This window comes from Peromyscus leucopus, chromosome 4, assembly GCF_004664715.2.
Source record: "Peromyscus leucopus breed LL Stock chromosome 4, UCI_PerLeu_2.1, whole genome shotgun sequence".
Classification (NCBI taxonomy): Eukaryota; Metazoa; Chordata; class Mammalia; order Rodentia; family Cricetidae; genus Peromyscus; species Peromyscus leucopus.
Window position 1 is genome coordinate 135,170,675 of NC_051066.1, and position 17,488 is coordinate 135,188,162.

The following is a 17,488-nucleotide window of genomic DNA, read 5'->3' on the forward strand; positions in this document are numbered from 1 at the left end:
GGATCCGGCGGGCAGGTGGTCTCGGCCCCTGCCAGTCTGGCTGGCGGAGAGGGGCGCCTTGGCAATCGGGTGGGGGGGGGTGGCTTAAAATAATTGGGGTGGTGGGATGTGCTAGAAAGGCGGGTACCGAGGGTGTGGGACCAGGGAGTTGGGCTACAGTGGGGACATTCTCCCATGTCTCGTTCTCGGATGAAAAGGCTGGTGTAGGGGGTGCATTGGCAGGTTGTTGGTTGGGTCTGTGATGGCCGGATCTTGGGGGCGTTGTGAGGTTCGTGGTCTGTCTGGGCTACCGTCTGCCAGGGGTTACAAGGCTGGGTGGTGGAGCCATAGAACACCAGACGCCCGGGGCGCGCGGTCTACGAGCTCGGCATGGGGACGCCGCCCCCTCGCGTGGCGGCGCTTGGTCTGGGCAGGCAGCGGCAGCGCGCAGGGAGCGCTGCTCCGGGGGTGAGAAAAGTCCCGGGGGCAGGCGTCCCGGCGGGCAAACCTGACCCAATGCGGGATCCCCACCCCTAGAGCGTGTCGGTCAGTTCCGGCAGCCCCTGGGGTGGTAGTTCCCAGAAGGGATGCGCCGGGTCTCTCCGCCTGCCGCCTAGCGTGGGTACAAGCCGCGGGTCGCCGGCTCCCGGAGCGCTCCACTCCTCTGGAGTCCCGCGCATCCTCTCTCTCAGGGAGCAGCGCCCCCGAGCGCCCAGGACTGGTAGAAACGGCGCAGCCCTACCCCAGAGGTCGACTGAGGGGTCTCCCGCAAGGTCATACGGAGCTCCCAGATCGCCCCGGGTGGGAGCGAGGAGCCGGAGGTGCGCCTACCCGCCTCCGTGGCGGATGCAGACTCTCTTCCTCTGCGCTCCCCTCCCAGCCCAGCCTCCTGCTTTACGGAAGATGCTGCTGATGCAGCTCCCAGTCCCGGGCGGATAATCGAGTCTAGGTGAGCCATGACTCTAGCCCTCCCTGCAAGCCAGCGGGGCGCCACCACTACGGGCCAGGCCTGGGAGCCAATGCTCCCTGGAACCTGGAGAGCGGAGGGACCGAGATGCGGCTGCACAGCGCTTCCCAGAACCGAAAGCCCGTGCTTGCGCGCCATGTGATTACACTGTTCATAAAGGGCTCCTGTTCTTGCTGTCAGAAGCGCCCACCAGCTCCCCGGCGGCCCGGAGCACCAGGTGCGGCCTGTGAATCGCCCTCTGTGGAGGACCCGGAGCCGGACAGTGCCAGGCGCCGTTTCCCTCCAGGCTCTCTGGGGAAGGGGCTGGCGGTAGCCCCCGGGCCCTCGGGGGTGGTGTGAGGGGACTTCCCTGTGTGCCTTATCCTGTGAAACGACCTCCATGGAGAGTGAGCTCTCCTTCCAGGCTGAGCTCAGCCCAGCTCAGCCGGAAACTGTCTGCCTGCGGGCCGGGCACTGGGTTCCCCATCACCACTGATCTGTAAGAAGTGGGGCGAATGGTCGCGATAGGGTAACCAAGAGGCCTCGAGTGAAGAAGCTCTTGGTGCAGCGGAGCATCATGGATGACCCTTCTAGGCAAACCCGCCTTCTGTAAGGGTTTGAGCGGGGCGTGTCCCCTAGCCAGGTGCAGAAGTGGAGCCCTGGTGGGTGGTTCTGCAGGGGCTGGGGTGGGGGTGGGGTTTCCACTTTTCCTCCCTCAGTTATGTCACAAAGAGCCAGCTTGCAGGAGGCGGTGGGGAGCGGTGACTCCTTCCAGCGAGCTGCCTGCTTGCAAGGCCTTTCCCACACACATTCCCACCACCTTCTCTCCCACCTGTCACCCAAATCCCGTCTTCTCTGCCCCAGTCCCTGGGATGCTGTGGGCAAGGTGCCAACTAGACTGTCAACTGGAGTCTACCTAACAGTCTACCGCCCACCTCTTCCCAGCCTTTGGAATGGCTTCCTTTAAGAAGATTCCTTGGTTTCTAGCTGACCCTCATTTACGGCTCAGGTGTCAGAGGCTCCTTGAAAGTCCCCTCGTGATGGGATGTTTCCTGTTCTAGAAGTACCAGGTAAACAAGGCCAGTGTCTGCTGCCCGCACAGACTTTGTACTCTGTGTTCATGGAGCCAGGGAGCCAGAGGAGGAGAGGTTAAATCCTAATCTTGCTGTACAGTGTTTTCATGCGCCCCAGTCAAGGGCCAGGGAGGGGAAGCTGAGGCAGGGAAATGATTTCCTGTGGGGCTCCTTTGAGCTAATCATCTGTCCTGTGTTGTGGAAACCCAGGTCTAAAGCTTCAGTGAACTGGTTCTGACCAATAGCAACTGAGCGAACACGGGTCAGCAGATTGCAAAGGCAGCCTGGATTCAAGTGCTGGGTTTGGATTCAAGACCCCCTCTCTTGCTGACCTTACCCCTTTTCCCAACCTAACTCCCTGTGCTCCCAAGCCCCCAGCAGGCTTGTAGCAATTGTAGACAGTGGGTCCCAACCGACACCCACCATCCCAGACCAGGACAGCCCTTGTCTCAACACATCTTAGAGATCAGCCTTGGGAGAGGGGAAGCATGCACAAACCTATCACAGAAAGCTATCAAAGTAGGAAAATACCAAACATCAGGGAAGGCGTATGAGTCTAGTTGGAATAACAGCTCTAAGCTTAAAAGCCTTGGGACTCTGTGTAAAGCTCTCTCTTCAACCCCACGCCCCTCCTCTGAGTAATAAGAATCCCACAGTCATCATCTTCATGGGAGCTCCAAGGACCGTGTGAGATGATAGAACGCAGAAGTGTTTAGTGGAGCGCTGGTCGGCAGGCAGGAAGTGACTCTCGTCACTAGTACCTCTGTTTCTTCCTTTTCTTGGGCCCTCAAGGATCCTGCCTCCTCCCCTGCGACAGGAAATTAGCACTTATTTCTCCCCGAAGTTCTTGGGATTGAGAAAGTCTCAGCCTGTCTCCTGGGAAGTGGGCACTGTCCTAGGAATTAGGCTTCTGCATGACCTCTTCCCCAGGGTCCCTTGTACACACCTTGTGCTTAGCAAAGGGTTTTCATAACCAAGGCAGCTGGGGGTGGGGGTGGGTTCTCATCTAGGGGAAGAGGCAGGCTTGTAGAGACAGAGGGCCTGGAGGGGGGGGGATGTCAAAGCTTCCATAGTAAGAGGTGGGGACTGAGAGCAAGTTCGAGCCATCACACTGTGCCTGTCAATGGGTGCCCATAGATGACTTCTCTCTCATGCAGGTAAGCTGCCTGCTAGAGGCGGTGAAGTGAGCAGAAAAGAGATACCGTGGGTAAAGACTTAGCTTGGGGCTATCCTTGTATGAATAAGTATTCACAGATGTTAGTTACTATTATTATTAGTCTATTATTACCAATAACAGGTGGGCTAGATTTACTGTGGGAGCACATTTGATCTCTTCAGCGGTAATTTTCAGGAGGTGGGTCATGGAGGGGTGGGTACCCATGCACGGAGAACCGTGTGTGTTAGAGTGTACAGGCTGGAAAGCTCTGGATGGCTTTGGGGAGCTGGGGGTGGGAGTTGCTGCTGGAGCCCAGTCAGCACAGTGTGATGCAGGTCTTGGTAGGAACACGGGGAAGGAGTCAGAGGTCATCCTGCCAGGGGCTGTGCATGGTTAAACGCTCGCTGACCCGAAGCAGCACTCCACAGCCCTGTCGGGTGGAGGCTCTCTGCAAAAGGTTGTCTGACTGCAGTGCCCAAGGAAGTTCAGGGTTAATTTCTGCACGGGAGGAAGAGCTGGGCTGTGCTTTTGTGCTGAAGCATTCTCTCCATTCCTTCTTGGTTCCTTCCAGCAAGCGCAGAGCTTACCTTCCTCTGCCTAATGTGTTCCCCCATGCCAAAGTCTTCAAAGATGCTATGTGCCAGCTGGGCCTGGTGGGATACATATGTAATCTCAGCACTCAGGAGGTTGAGGCAGGAGGATAGCAAAATCAGGGACAGCCTGGGCTACATAGTAAGACCTTGAGGAAAAAGAAAGGATGTCATGTGCTCTCCTACATGCTCGTTGTAAATATGCAAGCTGGCTGCACAGTGTTGAGTTTCTCTGACCTTGTATGCCCCTTGGTGCTGGACAGTAGGCCCCTGATGATGGGTTACTGTAGGGTATGCTCTTGGAACCTGCCCTGACTTTTGGGAATTTGCAGAGTGCAAGTGACTGTGGGGGGATGTGTTCCTGGATGTCTCGGAATCCAGAAGGCATTCCACCAGAGCCCCACAGATGTGCCTTGTAGCTTGATTGATGGGGCAGGTGGTGACCAAGGCCCAAGGTGGCCCCAGGGGGGAATGAGTCTTTTAGGATGACTGCCCAGAATATCATGTGACTATAGATCCTGCCTATAGACAGAAGACATCCAAACAAATGTTTAACTCTTCCTTTTCCATGATGATAGAAGTTTAAGTTCAGAGTTCGAATTCTGATTCTGCTTTCCTCCAGCTTTTGGACCTTGGGCAATAGTTCTGTTTCCTTGAGCTCCAATTTCTTCATCTGGAAATACAGACCATATATACAACACACACACATAAGGAATTCTGAGCTCTCCTAAGGATTTTAATCCCATGTAAAGTGAAGGGCTTCCAAGTTTTTTTTTTTTTTTTTTTTTTTTTTTTTTTTTTTTTTTTTTTTTTTTTTTTTTTTTTGTGGTGAGTCTCACTATATGCCAAGGCTAGCCTTGAACTCTGTCTTCCTAGTTCAGTATGAGCACTGGGGTTATAGGGGCATACCCCTATGCCTGGTGTGACTTCTTAAAGCTGTACATGATGTTGGTATAATGGCTACTAAATTTTTACCTATGGTCTGTTTGTAATCATACTTAGAGTATATAATGATCATTATCCTTTTAGTTTTCTTTTTAAATTATTTACAATTTTCCCTCTTTAGATTTATTTACTCGATTTTTATGTGTATGAGTGTTTTGCCTGCATGTATGTCTGCACCACATGCATGCCTGATGCCAGCAGAAGTCAGAAGGGGGTGTCAGATCCCTTAGAACTGGAGTTACAGATGGTTGTGAGCCACCAGGTGAGTGCTGGGAATCAAACCTGGATCCTCTTCAAGAGCAGACAGCATCCTTGGCAGCCAAGCCATCTCTCCAGCCCCTAGTCTTCTGTTTTAGCCACTAGACCTGTCGATCTCCATTGCAGGTTTTGGCCAGTGTCTAGAGATTTTTTTTTGTTTGTCCGAACTAGCTAGGAGAGAAGCAGAGAAGGGGAATAATTGACATCTAGTGCATAGAGACCAGGAAGGCTATAGGAAGGCTATTCTAAAGTGCATAGTGTGCACCCCAAAACAAAAAAATTACTGGCTCCCAAATGTTAATAGTGTCAAGGCTGAGATCAGCTACACTAGACTTTCTGTCCTCTGAGGTCAGTGACTGTATCTAATTCATTCATCTGTGTCCCCAGTTGTCCAGTGTGATGTTCAAAGCCTGGGAGGCAATCCATATGCATTAAAGGAATGAATGAGGACTTGGAAGGCCTCCTGCACCCTGGCGTCCCAGGAGTTTGGCTTACAGGATGTTTTGAATGGGCAGGCGAGATTTAGATGAACCTGCATGATGAACAGCCGCTCGGTAATTCAGAGCAAAGGCTTTCAGAGTGCGCACACTATTTCCCCCTGAGCAGGTGCACAGGGGCCCGAATTCACGGCTCATGGCTGTGTTACCGCCGTATTGCTGTGCCAGACACAAGGCCCATCTTGATTCTCAAGTGGGCTGGGAAAAGGGGGCCATAGGTGCTAACAAGAACCGCCCTGTCAGCTGAGCCCTGGGATCTGCCAGGCTGGGGCACACGCATTTGCTGTCAGCTTCCTGTTTGTTCCCGTTCTGGTGGAATGAAGGAAACCCACTGAATGGCTGTTTTTCCACTGACATTTACGGCAATGTGATAGGCCCTGGATTAATGAGGTCAAGCTACAGTGTGAAATCTGCCTGATAACTTGAAGCCTGGCCAGCAGGAAGACACGCTTTTTCTTTGGGCTGTTTGATGTTTCTGGATGGCTTTGGGCAGGAAGCAGGGGTTGTGGCTGCTCAAAAGAAGGACATACTTTATGCCCTGGGACTGTCGAGCCTGGTGTTTCTGATTTATTGGGAAGGCTTGTTTTAATGTGGACTTTGAAATAACCAGCTTGTTAAAGCAGAGATTCACTTTCAGTCACACAGGTTGCTGAGTGGGAACCTGGACCACAGATAGGATACTACTCCCATACCCCCTCCCTGCCTCAAGTAGAAGTTAGAACTTAATTCAGGTAGGGGGAGGGTTGCCGGGTAGGTGTCTCAAACTGATTGGATTAGGGTTTAGACTATAGAGTCTGATTTGGCTGGGCTCAGGCTTCAGCAGCTGCGTCTCTTAACAGACTCCTGGGAGAGGGTGTGTGCCACACTACTGATGTGCAGACTTTTAGCAAGCATCTGGGAGAACCCCAAGTCTACAGGTGAGGGTTCCTGGTGTGGACCACTCAGGCACAAAAGACAGTTCAGCCTGTGCCTGTTTGCACAGCCATCTGCTCTGCTGGCTGCTTTCAGAGTCACAGATGTTAAGTATGCCCAGGCCTGGGACCAGATGCGAGTGACAGGATGCTTGGGCTCAGGGAAGAGCTCAAGTAGCCAGACCTGGTGTGACTGAGTTCACAGTGCTTCCGAAAGCACTTGTCTAGGGATGCACCGCTCCTGGGCCATCTGGTCACCTGGGTTTTTTTTTCAAAAACACAGATCCCTGGGCCCCAGCACCTCTCACCTGTGTCACAGTCAGTCCGAATGGGCCCCTGGGAATCTGTATGTTTAAAAATACGCCGAGAGATTCTGATTCCCAGCTGGGGGTGCGTAGGGGACGGGTACCCTGGGTAGGTGTCCAGCAGGGCTTGGATCCTGATGCAGGGTTGTGTACAGCCCATTGACACCTGGCTAAAAGTGGTGCCTGAATCTAGCTTGTGCTTGCTTGCCAAGCTCTGTGCCCTGCAGGGTTGTCTCTGCCTAGAGGGAAGGACACCTGCTTCTTAATTGATCATGAACATGTGGTTTTTATGAGCATGCCTCTAACTCTTCAGTCCTCTGTCAACTAAGTGAGGGCAGTATTACTATCCTGACTCTACTGCTCAGCAAAGTGAAGGGCAGAGAGGCTCAATGACATCCCCAAGGTCACACTACCAACAAATGGCAATTAGGATTTGAATCTAGTCCATCTGGCTTCAAAGCCCTTGTCCTTCATTACCACATGTGCTGACAAGAGAGAGAGAGAGAGAGAGAGAGAGAGAGAGAGAGAGAGAGAGAGAGAGAGGAGAGAGAAGAATGTGGAGGTCAGAAGACAATCTTGGCTGTTTGTCCTCACCTTGCACCTTGTTGGGAGACCGGGTCTCTTGTTTTTTGTCAATGTATGCTCCAGGCTAGCTGGCTGGGAAGCATCTGAGGATTCTCTCATCTGCCTCCCCTCTCCAGCTAAGGTTGCTGGGATTGCAGACACTCGATACTGTATTCATTTTTCTATGGGCTCTACGGATCTACACTCTTGTTTCTCACACTTACATGGCAAACACTGTACCCACATCCCTAGCTCCCACTCTCTGGCTTATTGCTGTGTAAAAATGCTTTCTTCTCTCTGTGGGGACATCTCACTCAGGGGGAGTCTCTTCTAGTCTTTCTTCAGTCTGGGGAAACTAGCAGTGACCTTGGCTGGCTTTGGTGGCACACTTGCCTCCACCACCTACTGCAATCTTGAACATGTTCCTTGTTTGTCTTGGATAACAGAGCCTCAGTTTCTCTATGTGTAAGGAAAGCATAGCAATAATATGTGATTCAGATGATTAAATACTGAGTCTGCCCAGCAACAGGATGTATGGATATAAATAAATTAATCCCGCAGGTTTACTGTCCGCATGGGCTTCTGTGTGTCCTGGATGGCTGTAGCACTGAGGGACAGGGAACACTGTGTCGTTATGTCCCGGGGACTGGGTCATTCTTGTTCTTCACCAGGTTGCTGATGATCATGGCTTCCTTCAGCATCCTCAGCCCCTGGGCCCTGCTTCTTGTACTGTTGAGGCCCTGGTGTCTGTGGCAGTCCAGTGAGCTCTTAGTTCAGTGTCTCCTTCAGAGCTGGCTCTGTTGCTTGTCATCTAATTGAAGTCAAAGCAACTTATGCTAACACACGCTCTCCTCAGCACCCCGGCCCTTCTTGGTTGCTTTCTAGAATCACTAACATCCTCAGCTGTCCTGTGGACAGGAAAGAGAGCGAATGTCACGTGATGGACACAGCCTCTTGCTTTATAGTGAAATAGGAATGATTTTAACCAAGATTCCATTTGGTTCTTTTCCCTTTGACGTATAATATTAAGGTTTTTTTTTATTATTGCTATGTTTTATGCTTTTTAATTATACATAGGATACAAACACATCATAAAACCCCCAACACTACAGAGATGTGGAAAATGCAAAGTAAAATTTCCCCACTGCCCTCCCTGACCCTGCTCCCCTTCTCCGGAAGGAATCCCCCGGTGCTTAGCTTTCTGTACATTTTTTTTTTTTTTTTTTTTTTTGGTTTTTTTTCGAGACAGGGTTTCTCTGTGTAGCTTTGTGCCTTTTCCTGGAACTCACTTGGTAGCCCAGGCTGGCCTCGAACTCACAGAGATCCGCCTGCCTCTGCCTCCCGAGTGCTGGGATTAAAGGCGTGCGCCACCACCGCCCGGCTCTGTACATTTTTTTATGCACACACATATTCATTTACATGTTTATCTTTCTTTCTTCTTCACACATCTAGGTCACACTCCCCTGAGGTTTCCTTTTCAGCTAGCTTGTCTGAGCACATGCCGACACATGCATGTCTATCTGAGTCTTTAAGGTTAGGAGGAATCTCACTGGTAAAATCCACCCTCATTTATTTTCTTGTTCCTTGTTGATGACTAAAATTCCTTCTGGGGACTGGAGAGACAGCTTAGTGGGTAAAAATGCATACTGCTCTGGAGGGCTTGGGTTCGATTCCCAGCATTCCACATGGTGGCTCACAACTTCTAGCTCTAGGGGACTGGGTTCCCTGGTTCCCCCTGGAACCTGCACACACTCGGCATACACTTGGCACACACTCGGCACACACTCACACGGACAGACAGACATGAATACACATAAATCTGTAAAAACGGCTTTTTGTTCTTTTCCTGCGGCAAGAGCATATTGTGGCATCCTGGTTTCTACAGGTTTTTTCTTTGCGCAGTACTCCTAATGCTCCCATAAGCAAATGTTGTTGCAGTTAGAACTGGACCAGCTCTCGCTGACTTGGTTCCTCTGGTGTGGATGCTGCCCCTGCCTTCTCCCACATGGATACTATGTACTTTACTTCTTCATAGGTACCAGCTGGGGAGACTATTGGGGTGCCCAGGGCCAGGACTGTTTTGCATCCCCCTCCCTGGATTTTGGAATATTTTCAAATACACAATGCCTTACAGATGGGACTCAAGTCCAAACATGAATTCATTTGTCATCTCCGCCTCTCTCTCTTCTTTCTTACCCCTCCCCCTCCTTCCCCCCCTCTTCCTCCTTTCTCTTCTGTACTGGGATTGAATCTAGGGTTCATGAACATAGGCAAGCACTCTATTACTGAGCTATAACCCACCCCTCTTTATGAGCATGTGTGTGTGTGTATGTGTGTGTGTGTGTGTGTGTGTGTGTGTGTGTGTGTGTGCTGTATACAAAGCCAGAAGGTAATCTATTATAACACTGTTAGTGCAGTGGGTTTGACTCTAGCCTTTCGCAGGTCAAGGGTGAAACTATCCCTTTCTGGTTTCATGGCAGATCTCAAAAAGCTTTGGAGTTTGGAGCATTTTGGATTTTGGATATTTGGTTGCTCAACCTGTTAAATAACCTGAGCCAGGTTTTGCAATGATTTTTTTTTTTTTTTTTTTTTTTTGACCATCGGATGATGCCTTTATAAAGATGGTTGTTAACTTCATTCCCCTTGTCCTTATGCTTCGGATTAAATATAAAATTAAATTAAGCCAGCATCTGCCCTTAGGTTGATCTCATCTAGGGCTGGCAGAAATGGGTGAATAAAACAGGAGCGACACAGTGTGGTTCAGGCTGTACCACAGGCATGCATGTGCTAACCAGCTGCTATTGATGTCTGCATATATGAGCTCATCAGACATAGCATGGACTATGTCAGCCTGGAATGAGGTGGTTGACATCTTCAGAAGAAAACAACTTGAAGCAGGGACGGTGGTGTGTGCCTGTATAATGCGAGCACTTGAGAAGGATCATGAGTTCAAGGCCAACTATGATTCTGTCTCAAACTCCCCAGGGAATAGGGAAGGGGTTGGGGCTCTCGATGAGAATCAAAGAAATGATGAGGCTACCTGGGGAGCAGTAGAGAAGGCAGGAAGTTAGGAAGGGACAATCCCAAACTAGGCTTTTTGGTGGTTTCCACATTTGCTAATGGGGTTCATTTGAGAAAGGTTTTGCAGTTAAATCTGAAGTCTGCAGTGATTTCTTTTCCCTTCCATATGGGAGGAACCATACGCTAGTCCAGAAAGACAGAAATTGGGGGAGTAGAGGGCTTGCTTTCAAAACTCACACTCTTGGAGGTCACAAAGGTTGGATGTGGGTGGTATGCTTGACTCTGGTGGATCAGAAGCACAGAGCACTTTTCAGTAAGAAAGTATCAGAGATCTCCCTGTGGTTTTTAAAGGGGCCTCCTATGCAAAAAGAAGGGGCTTGTCCAGCTGGAGGGGGCGGGGTTTCACACACTCAGAGGCAGCCAAGCCTGAGCTAGACATTTCCTGGTTCCAGGCATCTATTCACTCACTTGGGACGGCTCAAGGCAATGAGCAGTTGAGGATATCAGCTGGAAGGGAACCCACTTGTTATTTTATGATGTTGCTCAGCCCATGATGCAGAGCTCACTGTAAAGACCCGAGACTGAGCAGAAGACGAAGGTCCTGGTTCTAAGTCCTGCAGTCAAGTCCCGACTGCAGAGGGAGCTTGAGTAGTGGTTAGGAATGAACGTTTGGGCTTGGACAGGTGGCACGTGCCTTTAATGCTAGCACTTAGTAGGCAAAGACAGGTAGATCTCTATGAATTGGAGGCCAGCCTGGTCTACCTGGCAAGTTTCAGGCCAGCCAGGACTAACTACATAGTGAGTCCCTGTCTCACAAAACAAACAAACAAACAAACGAACAAACAAACCAACAAACAAACAACAGCCTTGGAAGATGAAAACACAAAAATAAAATAAAGACTCAATAATGGAAGTTCTGCCTCTGATAAGAACATTGAGAGTCTTAAACTGTTGCTCCTATTCTAACAACCAAGGCAGGGCAAATACAACATGAAACTAGAGCTGTTCTAAACCTGTCAGAGATGAGGGTGCAAAGAACTTAAACGAACCAATTCCCAAGAGGTAAGAGGTTGTGTAAGAACAGTAAGACTGTGTAAGAATGAGGTCTTGAGTTTGGATTCCCAGCCAGGCATGGCCCTGCACACCTGTAAGCCCTGCACTGTGGGAGGCAGAGGCAGGGTTACTGGCACTTGCTGGTACCAGCCTAGCTTCAGGATCAGTGAGAGACCCTGTCTCGAGTGACTGTGGTGGAGAGTGAAAATGCAAGACACCCAATGTATTCCTCCGCCGCCCGTGTTTGGGTGTGCTCGCATGCATGTGCATCACCACACACACAAAACTAAAAAAAAAAAAAAAAGTACCTTTCTCCAAGGCCTGTTATAAGCACTAAATCTGACAGAGTAGGTAAAGCACTCAGCTTGGCGTCAGGAATGCAGTCGGTGATAATTCCAAGGACAAGGACATTATTTCATCCTGGAGCCTGTTTTCCACGCTGAACACATTAGCATCCTCTGGTGCCCTTCATGTTCTACAGAAAGGTCTTGCTTTAGACCTTCTGGGGAATTGGAACATTTTTCTCCAAGAAACAGCGGGGATGGCTGCCAAGTCCTGACATGGTGGTTCTTGGAGGCACATCACACCCACCTAGGGAACTTTTAAACCTATCAATTCCTGGCTGGACCTCAGACTCATTAACCTAGAACGTGCCGAGGCGGCACTCTCTCACACACCAGTGTCCTTTTTAAACTTGTAGTGATTCATTATGGGAAAAGAAAAGCAATGCAGAAAATACAACTTTTTGGCGTGGCTCCTCTCCTTTGCCTGCGCGCCAGGGATTGGAGTTGGATCACCAGACTCGTGTGGCAAGTGCCTCTACCCGTTGACCTATCTTGTTGGGTTCCTTTTTAAAATGAAGAAAAACAATAACCACAGCAAAACAAAAACAACAAGAACAAGCCAGCGGTGGTGTGTATGTGTGTGTCTGCAGATGTGCGTTTGTGCATGTTTGTGGCTGTGTGTGGAGGCCACACATCCAATTGTCTTTATGCTTTCAGTTCCACCTCTGTTTTTTTTTTTTTTTTTTTTTTTTTTTTTTTTTTTTTTTTTAAGGCAGGGTCTCTCACTGAGCCTGAAGCTCATGATTTTGGCTATTCTGGATGAACATGATCTCTACAGATCTGCTGGTCTCTACCTCCCCAGCACTGGCTTTAGGCTTTTAAGTTTTTATTTTTGTATTGAAAACAACATGAATGATGAGGATCTACATTCAGAAAATATATACATTTTAATACCTGTTTCATCCCTGGGAAAGATATACATTTGAAGTGGATTTTTCACAAACTGAACACATCTGTGTTACTCATTTCTTACTCAAGACATAGAACATTCCCAGTACCCCAGCTGTTCTGCCTCTGTCCAGTCACTCTTCCTTGACATTACCTTCCTGCTTGCTAACAGCTATTTCTTCTTGTTGAATTTTACATAAGGGGAATCATACGCTAGGCATCCTTTATGTGTTTTAAAAATACTGGTTAACATTGTTTCTGTGCCTCACCCTTTTTCTTGATGACTGGATAGTGTTCATTCCCACAGCTGTATGATATTTTATTACAGGGATACGGAATTCACCCACTATGCTATTGTTGCTGCATGTTTTGGATTGTTTATTTATTTTTAATGTACGAATGTTCTGTCTGCATGCATGGCTGTGTACCACATGTGTGCAGTGTTTGAGGGCCAGAAGAGGGCACCGAATTCCCCTGAGACTGGAGTTGCAGACAATTGTGAGCAGACACGTGGTTGCTGGGAATCAAACCCAGGCCCTCTGGAAGAGCTGCCAGTGCTCTTTAGCATCTCTCCAGCCCCATTTTGGATTGTTTATATTTTGGGTCTATTACAAATGACTCTGTCAGCTTTCTGATAAACGCCCTTTAGCGACTGCAGGTAGGACCTTCTGTTGAGTCTGTTCTAGGGATGGAATTGCTGAATTTAGGAGTGTGTTTACTCACATTTGTAAGATATTGCCGAGTGTCTTTAAGAATGTGTTTGCACCAGTGCATATCCCACTCAGGGCACGGGAACCTGTGCAGAACTGTTGCTGTTTTCTGTGGTTTTGCTCCGGATTTGGGTGTGTATTCACACCATCTCCAGGTGATTCAGGCAGAGCTGTGCTTGGTTTGAAAAGTGTTGGCAGGAATGAGGAAGGGCTGCAGGGACACCTATGGCAGGGACTCACGATGGACCTGGCCTGGAGTTCCACGGAGGAGGGCATTTTGCTGAGAAGGGAAATGTTCAGGAGTGTGCTTTGTGTGCACTTGGGTCATCAGGATGGCTCTGGAGACTGAGTTGGAGCCCTTTAAAGTTCTGGGGAGAGACCAGGAAAGACTCAAGTCTCTTCCTGTTTAAGGCCTGTCTGGGATGGGAAGATGATAGGTAACTAGTAGTGTGCCTAGATACCATCAGAGATAATCTGACTTGAGGGTCATGGTGTAGTTTTGCTCTTCAAAGCTTACCTAGAGCCAGGCGCTAGGAAGATCCTAGAAAAGATAAAGTGAATAGCAGAACTGCAGAACTGTCCGAGAGGAACACAGCTCACACAGGTAGGTGCAAAGGAGAGCGGAGCTGGAGAGGGTTAGTAATGCTGGCTCTCTGTTGAATCTTCCTCCTAATCATCCATCTCTTCTTTTTTCTCCCCTCCCCTCCCTTCCCCTCTCTCCCCCTTTCCTTCCTCCCTCCCTCCCTCCCTCCCCTCCCTCCCTCCCTTTCTGCCTTTCTTTCTGAGGCAAGGCCTTGTTATCTAACCCAGAATGATCTTCAACTCAAAATCCTGCTTCTGCCTCTCCAGTGTGAGAAGGCCAGGCATGTGCAACCATTGCTTACTTAATACACCTACAGTTTCGGACCGCTTGTTTTTTACAAGCATTCATTTCTCAGACATCCTTGAGCAAAGCCAGGATGGTTGCTTTAAGGACCTTTATCCCTGTTGATTTCAATGTCTGTTTCATTTTGAGAAGACGCCACTGATTGCCTTTTCTCGTGAGTTTGGGTCATGTTTTCCTGGTTTTTAGCAATTTTTAATTTTAGAGTAGTTTTATTTTATTTTATTTTATTTTTAAAGAGTGATTAGCCAGGCATGGTGGTACATGCCTTTAATACCAGCATTTGGGAGACAGAGGTAGGTAGATCTCTGTGAGTTCGAGACCAGTGTTGTCTGTGTAGCAAATTCCAGGCCAGCCAGGGCTGTATAGTGAGAACTTGTCTCAGAAAAAAAAAATTCATTTAAATTTTATGTGTATGAGGGTTCCGCCTGCATGTATATATGTGCACCATGCCTGGTGCCCACAAAGTCCAGAAGAGGGCCTCAGATCCGCCTAGAACTAGTGTTACTACAGTAGTGAGCCTCCATGTGGGTGCTGGGAACCAAACCTGGGTCTTCTGGAAGAGCAGCAAGTGCAATTAACTGCTGAGTCATCTTTCTAGCCCCTTTATAGTAATTTTAGACTACATCCCGAGTTTTGTAAAGATTCGAAGAGAGTCTGGATTCTATTGTGTTTCTCAGAAAAGAAAGATTTTAAGTAACTGGCCACTAGCTCGCTCAATCTCCAGTTCCAAACAGCATCCCCCCCGGGCAGGCACTATAGTTATTATTACTATTGCTGTGATGACCACCGTGACCAAAAGCTACTTGGGGAGGAAAAGGCTTATTTGGCTTATATATCCCAAGTCACAGTCCATTGAGGGAAACCAAGGCAGCAATTCAAATAGGGCAGGCAGGATCCTGGAGGCAGGAGCTGATGCAGAAGCCATGGAGGGGTGCTGCTTACTGGCTTGCTCCCCATGGTTTGCTCAGCCTGCTTTCTTATAGAACCCAGCACTACCAGCCCAGGGTGGCACCACCCACCATGGACTGAGCCTTCCCACATTGATGACTAATTAAGAAAATGCCCTAAGGCCTGCCTATAGCTCATCTTATGGAGGCATTTTCTCAGCTGAGGTTCCTTCCTCTCAAATGACTCTAGCCTGGGTCAAGTTGACATAAAATGAGCCAGCACAGTGTGCAACAGCTGAGATCTTGGTCACTTTTTTGAGCCTGATTTGCACTGCTTGGCATCTTTCCAGGATATTGAGTACCCATGAAGGTGGGTACAGTCTCCCACCCTGCTTCTCTCCCAGCCCCCTTTCTGCCTTAACCGAATGTCAGGTAGCGGTGACTGGTTTCAAACTCACTGTGAGCTGATGGTGACCTTGAACTCCTGCTTCCCTCTCCAGGTGTGTACTACCACGTGTTCAGCCATGAAAACACTACTTAACGTTTAGGGCTGCTGTCCCGTAATGCTATCTTTTGGTGGAGGCAGGGGGATACCTTTTTTCACCTCCCAGCTGCCACTGACTGAATTTTGCCCTCTAATTGCTTAAGTCACAAGAGAGAAATCTTTACCCAAACTAAGATTAGCTGCCTCACACAGGTCTGATGGAGGGAAATTCCCTCGCATTCAAAAGCTAGAAAAATACAAATTGCCTTGTGCTGTTTCGTCTTTTAACTGTTCAGTCCCCTCCAGTTCCTGCCTAATTTTTGGTAATTTCCAGTAGGCTCTTCTTTGGAGGGTGAACGGGTAATGTCTAGGGTGTCACAGTTGTGTGTAGGCAGGAAGGTTGGTCCAACAGCAGCGCTCTGCCCTGGCTTGTTACACAATCTTGCTGAACACGGCTTTGTCCATTCAGGAACCCACAGAACCACCCACCTTCCTGCTTCTGGTGCAGTGGTTGACAATGACTACTCATTTGCTGACTAAGTAAATAAGGTTTTACACTGAAAATAAAAGTGAATCGGTAGAGAAATTCGCCAGAACAAAACCCCAAATTAGTGCTGTGGAGATGGTTCAGCTGGTAACGTGCTTGCCCAGGAGAACCTGCTTTTGGAACCCTGAACCTGTGTGAAAGCTGGTCATGGTGGCACACACTTGTGACCCCAGTGCTGGAGAGGCAGAGGCAGGTGGACCCTTGGAATCTGTTGTTTAGCCAGCCAGTCTAGCCAAATCAGTGAGTTCCGGTCACAGTGAAAGACCTTGTCTCAAAAAATAAGGTGGGGAGTGATGGAGTAAGATACCAGACATCAACCTTTGATCTCCCTCCTTCCCCCTGTACGTGTATGTGAGCATGATGTGTGCGGGCACAACACACACACACACACACACACACACACACACACACACACACACCTCCAAATTAGTTACTTGTTAATGACCAGAGATAGGAACTAGAGAGAGATGCCATCATGTGAGGGGAAATGAGAGTGCCCCAGACATCTGAGTGCAAAGAACCATAGTTAATAGAGTGAGCCCTGGGTTTTGACTCAGGAAGCTGAATCCTATTGCTATAGTAACACAGCTTCCTGCAATGGGACTTTCAGGTTCAAAGGGAATAGAGACGCTGCGGTCTGCTCAGAGTTCTGCACGCACAGGAGGAGGGAATCAAAGGGAAGAGCTCTGGTTGCAGATCACAGGGGAGGGACAGAAGTGCTGTCCCTCAGGCCGCCACAGTGTGCGTCTCTGCATGGTAACTCAGGAGGTCACAGGTGCAGTGCCCGGGAACTTCAAAACCTGCGTTTGGATTAAAAAAAAATTCGTCAGACTGGGGAGGTTCTAGAAACCTCCTGTTTCATGTCCCAGGCAAGAGAGGATCAGACAGTCATTGTTGTGAATCTGGTCCAGGAGTTGTTCCGAGAAATGAGAATGAAAAGTCACTCACCAGAAAGGGAATATTTGGCCATGGAGGCTGATCCCCTAGGGCCTTGAAAGGGACAGGAGATGAAGGTTGGAATGAGGGACACCGTTTCCTGCCCGAGCCTAAAATTCAGTCAGTTCTAACACTAAGTGAAATTCTGACTTGAATCAGCTATTTCTTACTCTTTGTGGATTTTATCTATTCCCCTTAAGAATCCCTCTTCTAGCCAAGTATCATATAGTTCAGGCCTGAAATCCCAGTATTTGAGAAGTGGAGGCAGGAGAATCAGGAGTTCAAGGTCATCTTTGGCTTCATAGTCAATTCCTGGTCAGTCTGACTCAAAACAAAGCCAAAAACCAGAACAAAACAAAGACCAATAAACAAACAAGAATTATTTTTACACCAGTCAGACTTCAGCGCTCATCTTCTTTGCTTGCCTTTTTTTTTTCCTTTTATTTTCCAGCAGGGGAGCTATTAAACATACCAAGCAAATGGTTTAGGCACCAATCCATCAAGCAGA

At 48.8% G+C, this 17,488-nt stretch overlaps 1 protein-coding gene across 3 annotated transcripts in view; it reads left to right on the forward strand.

Moving 5' to 3' along the window:
* Positions 1 to 17,488, forward strand: part of Ppp1r16b (protein phosphatase 1 regulatory subunit 16B) — a 99,581-nt gene that overhangs the window by 155 nt on the left and 81,938 nt on the right. Inside the window, exon 1 of one of the 3 annotated variants that reach the window (XM_037205408.1) lies at positions 1,660 to 1,995. The exons of the other annotated variants lie outside the window; for them this stretch is intronic. The gene's annotated coding sequence lies outside the window, so the exon portion shown is untranslated. Of the gene's footprint in view, positions 1 to 1,659; positions 1,996 to 17,488 lie in introns of those variants that run through there. 3 annotated transcript variants of the gene reach the window in all.